Consider the following 6,000-nt stretch of genomic DNA (forward strand, 5'->3'; position numbering starts at 1 on the left):
GAAAACATCTACCAGCACAATATTCATGAAAGAAAGGTCATTTTAAAATCCAAGTTGGTAGTGAAGGGCATAGTGTCAGGACTGTTCTTTAAATTGAATAAAACTTCATAAAAGACTCAGTATAATTCTTATTTTTCTTATCTCACCATGAAGTAGGAACTAGATGTTCTAGAAGTCTCTCTACAGTTCTGAAATATTTTGATTCTAATATTCATACTCTCCCCTAGTCCTCCCTTTCCCCCATCCGATTTAGAAATACTGTTGACAATCCATAATCTAAGTGAATTTTTACCTAAGGAACCTGTGAAGGACTGCTCTAAGAAATCAGAAAGACTACAGTCGAATAAAATTGGACTTGTTAAATCAGTGGGCACTATAAGAAAGTAGCACGAACAGTAATATATGATCAGTCATCTAACAAGTACTGTAGTAGCCTCTGGGCGTATGAACAAGCGAACACAAGTATTGGGTTGGCCAAAAAGTGCCTTCGGTTTTTAATTAAAAATAAAAGACACAGTCTTCATTTTCACCAAGAACTTCATTGAACAACGTATTCACCCTTCTGTTCCACTACCTTCTGCCATTTTTCAGGCAACTTTGTAATTCCATCTTCCCAAAACTTTTTATCTTTTTGAGCAAAGAACTGTTCCATTTGCCTTTTACAGTCTTCCAGGGAATTGGAGTTTTTTTCATTAAGAGAATTTTGTAAAGACCGAAATAAATGGAAATCCGAAGATGCGACATCTGGTGAATACGGCAGATGAATCAGAACTTCTCAGCCAAGCTGTAACAGGTTTTGCCTGATCATCAGAGAAACACGCGGTCTAGCGGGCTTCCCTGGTGACGCAGTGGTTGAGAGTCCGCCTGCTGATGCAGGGGACACGGGTTCGTGCCCCGATCTGGAAAGATCCCACATGCCGCGGAGCGGCTGGGCCCGTGAGCCATAGCCGCTGAGCCTGCGCGTCCAGAGCCTGTGCTCCGCAACGGGAGAGGCCACAGAGTGAGAGGCCCGCGTACCGCAAAAGCAAAAAACAAAAAACAGAAACATGTGGTCTTGCATTATCCTGATGGAAGATTACGCGTTTTCTGTTGACTAATTCTGGACGCTTTTCGTCGAGTGCTGCTTTAAGTTGGTCTAACTAGTACTTGTTGGAATTAATCGTTTGGTTTTCCGGAAGCAGCTCATAATAGAGGGCTCCCTTCCAATCCCACCATATACGCAATATCACCTTCTTTGGATGAAGACCGGCCTTTGGTGTGGTTGGTGGTATTTCATTTCACTTGCCCCACGATCTCTTCCGTTCCACATAATTGTACAGTATCCACTTTTCATCACAATTTGTTTTAAAAATGGAATATTTTCATTACGTTTAAGTAGAGAATCGCATGCAGAAATATGGTCAAGAAGGTTTTTTTTTTTTGCTTAACTTACGTGGAAACTAAACATCAAAGCGATCAACATAACCAAGCTGGTGCAAATGATTTTCAATGCTTGATTTGGATATTTTGAGTATGCCAGCTATCTCCCACGTGGTATAACGTTGATTGTTCTCAGTTAATGTCTCGATTTGATCACTATCAACTTCAACTGGTCTACCCGGCTGTGGAGCATAGACCAGGGAGAAATTCACAAACTACTTTTGACACGTTCCATCAGTCACAGCACCTTCTCCACACACTGCACAAATCTTTTTTTGCATTTCAGTTGCATTTTACCTTTCTTGAAATAATAAAGCATATTATGCTGAAAATGTTGCTTTTTTTCTTCCATCTTCAATATTAAAATGGGTATACAAAAATTCACCAATTTTGATGGCTTTTTTTGTTTGTTTGTTTGTTTGCAGTACTCGGGCCTCTCACCGCTGTGGCCTCTCCCGTTGCGGAGCACAGGCTCCAGACACGCAGGCCCAGCGGCCATGGCTCACGGGCCCAGCCGCTCCACGGCATGTGGGATCCTCCCAGACGGGTGCACGATCCCGCATCCCGTGCATCGGCAGGCGGACTCTCAACCACTGTGCCACCAGGGAAGCCCCTTGATGTCTTTTTTTAAATGCATGCTGATAGGACAGCTGTCACATACAATCTAAAAAAAACTGTGTTTTTTAAAAATTAATTTTGGCTGCGTTGGGTCTTTGTTGCTGTGCGCGGGCTTTCTCTAGTTGTGGCGAGCAGGGGTTACTCTTCGTTGCAGTGTGTGGGCTCTAGGTGCGCAGGCTTCGGTAGCTGTGGCATGTGGGCTTAGTAGTTGTGGCTCACGGGCTCTAGAGCGCAGGCTCAGTAGTTGCGGCACACGGGCTTAGTTGCTCCGCGGCATGTGGGATCTTCCCGGACCAGGGCTTGCACTCATGTCCCCTGCATTGGCAGGCGGATTCTTAACCACTGTGCCACCAGGGAAGTCCCACAAAATTGTTTTGCATGAAGTTAAAGACAACTAAGTGCCACTAGAGCCATCTTACGGAAAAAACTGAATGAACATTTTGGCCAACCCAATAGTTCATGCCCTTTGACCTTTAACTTTTGGATTATTCCTGTCTTCCAGGCCAGGTATGTTCTTGAGGTTTCAAGATAAATATGACATGTTCTTAGAGCTTTAATTTTCACTGAAGGAGAAGTGGGGGTGGGAAGATAAGTAATTTATCCAGTAACTTTTTATTTAAAAACATATCCACAAAAAGGAATGGCATGCAAAATGGGTTAAAAGAATACAATAAAGAATGTTACTCTTCTAAGAGCCAGTTTGGTCTCTAGCTCCAGATTGCATGCATAGTTTCTCTGCCTCTAGGCTGGTGATTCTTTGCATTTAGCTGGCATAAACATCATCTGAGGGAATCTGTTAAGAATACAGATTCCAAGGTCCTAGAGATTCTTTTTTTTTTTTATAAATTTATTTATTTTTGGCTGTGTTGGGTCTTCGTTTCTGTGCGAGGGCTTTCTCTAGTTGTGGCAAGCGGGGGCCACTCTTTTTCCACTCCTGTTGCGGAGCACAGTCTCCGGACACGCAGGCTCAGCGGCCATGGCTCACGGACCCAGCCGCTGCGCGGCATGTGGGATCTTCCCAGACCGGGGCACGAACCCGCGTCCCTGCATCGGCAGGCGGACTCTCAACCACTGCGCCACCAGGGAAGCCCGGGGGCCACTTTTCATCGTGGTGCACGGGCCTCTCACTGTCGCGGCCTCTCTTGTTGCGGAGCACAGGCTCCAGACGCGCAGGCTCAGTAGTTGTGGCTCACGGGCCCAGTTGTTCCGCGGCATGTGGGATCTTCCCAGACCAGGGCTCGAACCCGTATCCCCTGCATTGGCAGGCAGATTCTCAACCACTGCACCACCAGGGAAGCCTGGTCCTAGAGATTCTGATTCAGTAGGGCTGTGGTGAAGCGTAGAATCTGTTTCAGGAAAAAAACTTTTGGGAGATTCCAATGTAGTAGTGGTCCAAAGAGCTAAGAGGCCTTACCTTAAGGATGGATACTTCAGAAGTTTCAGAAAGCAATAAATTTAAAAGGGAAGTCCACAAAGTGAAACTTAGCAACATTTCTTCATTAAAAAAACCCTCACTTTTTGCATTCCATCCCTAGTGTCTCTGAATGCTGCCAATTTGACATACGTTCAAACTGTAGAGATTAATTCCAGATTAGTACTGTGCAACAGGCCAGTTTTAGAAAAAATCCTTGAGAAATTCTTGTCAGATATATTGCAAAAATGTTTGCTACAGGAGGCTGTCCTGATTCTGGTTTTCCAACTAAGTTAGGATCTCACAGCTTTTTTTGGTTTCTTTTAATACATTTACATTATCCATGAATGCATAATGCATGGCTTGGAATCTGGCTTAGAGTTGTTATCTGCCTCTAAAAAATAGAATTCCATTTATTGCCTTTGTATCTTTTAGGGATTTCTGGCCTCTCCAGCCAAAGATCACCAGGAATAAATTTGGGTTTACTGACTTGCTGCAGTAAGGGAGAATACTCACCAGGGGAACTGTGAGATGTCTCAGTTAGAGGGTGTCAGAAATGACATAGGATTTGGGCTTGTGTTTGGTGATTTGGGGAAAGTTCAAGGAAGTGGGCCATTGCTCTGCACTGATGTTGGCAGGAAAGGGTGATAATTCCGACAGGGCATTTTAATTCTTATCTAAAATACAAGAAGAATGGGGTGAGGCTAAAACTGACAAGTAAAGAAGTGACAGTCACTTATAACAGCCAGGATTAGGGGGCTGTTTGGTCATTTTTGTGGTTTGGACAATGGTCATTTTTTGTGTTCAGACGTGATTACAAGGGGTCTTGTTTTTTATCAGGGGCACAATGGCCTTGGCTGATGTTGGTGTTCTGTGAAATTGTTTTACGTTCTACTGGGGAACACGGTGGTCTAGCTGTGAATGCTAGGCCAGCTCGGGGCTTTCAGGGTGAAGACAGAAATAGGTAAAATGCTATTATATAAATGAATGGGATGTAGACACTTTCAAAATGTTTGGCAATGGCTTTGTGCTGACAAGGCTGAGAGGCAGCTACGTGTGGGGGGAAAAGACTGGGATTACCTTTCCTATGTAGCCTATAATTGCTGTGTGAAGCTGACAGTAACAATCGTAGCTTCCATTTGTTGAGCACCTACTATGTGCCATGAAGTGTGTTGTACTAGATGCTTTACACATGTACAGCACCTTTGCAAGTCAAATCTATTTTGAACATCCCCATTTTACAGGCAGTAACATTCCTGGAACCAGCTAGTCATTAGGTGGAATTGTTGGTGTATTGAGTTGGACCCGTTTGGAGTCTGCTCCATTACATCAGGATGCCTCTGTTCATAACTTTGGTGTCTGTAGGTAGAGCAATGGAGATACAGTATATACTTGGCAGGATTGTTCTGGGATTCGAATGCTATCATCTCTCTGAAAGTACCTAGCATAGTAACTGGCTCATGGTAAACAAGTCATAACTAAGAGAGTTCCTTCTTTCAGCAGAGTGGAGCTGTCTCTGACCGTGAGTACAGAGTTGATTAGTAGCCTGTGTTGAGTGACTCCAGATAACTTTAACCTGCTACTCACAAAAAAAGCCTGAAAAAATTCTTAGTATCACAGAATGAGAATTTTAGAGCTCCAAGATGTTGTCAAGGGACTTCCCTGGTGGCGCAGTGCTTAAGAATCCGCCTGCCAACGCAGGGGACACAGGTTCGAGCCCTGGTCAGGGAAGATCCCACACGTCGCGGAGCAACTAAGCCCGTGAGCCATAATTACTGAGCCTGCGAGCCACAACTACTGAAGCCTGCCCACCTAGTGGCCATGCTCTGCAACAAGAGAAGCCACCGCAATGAGAAGCCCATGCACCGCAACGAAGAGTAGCCCCCATTTGCCGCAACTAGAGAAAGCCTGCACGCAGCAACGAAGACCCAACACAGACAAAAATAAATAAATAATTAAAAAGAAAAGATGTTGTCAAGGTGCTTTCTTACAGATAAGGAAAATGAAGCTTAGAAGGGCAGTTGATGGCCCAGTGTCACACTTAATCGCTGCCAGAGCAAAACTGAGACCCCAGTTCTTCCCACTCCTAGGCCCTCTGGTTTTTCAGGCCACAGAGTTGCTTCTCTTCAGGAAGCCAAGCGTAGAAGTCACATGGCACCGGGCCCCAGTTTGCTGGTTGGCCGCCCTTACCAGGCTAAGGGATCACCGCTCCCGTTTCAGGTGTGGGGTCCTCGAGCTCTGGTCTCAGGCAGTAATTGGAAGGATCCTCTCCCTTCTTGTTCTGTAATCCTACTGTGAAAAGTCTCCAAATGCTTTTATTCAGTACAGTCAGCAACTTAAGGGTTTCACCACTAGTTCTGGCAGCATGGTTTACGGGAGTTAGTACGCGAGTTCCGCACCTGGTGGAGAAGACCGAGGAATGCGCGCAACGGATTTTCCTGGCAGAGAAAAGGACCCGGGATCCCGCCTCCGCGGCCCGGCCGGGGGCTCCGCCCCCAGAGAGGAGAGGGCGGGGCGTGCGGTGCACGCGCGCGCGCGCGGAAGCAGGAAGG

This window comes from Grampus griseus (assembly GCF_964374135.1).
Source record: "Grampus griseus genome assembly, chromosome: 11".
Lineage (NCBI taxonomy): Eukaryota > Metazoa > Chordata > Mammalia > Artiodactyla > Delphinidae > Grampus > Grampus griseus.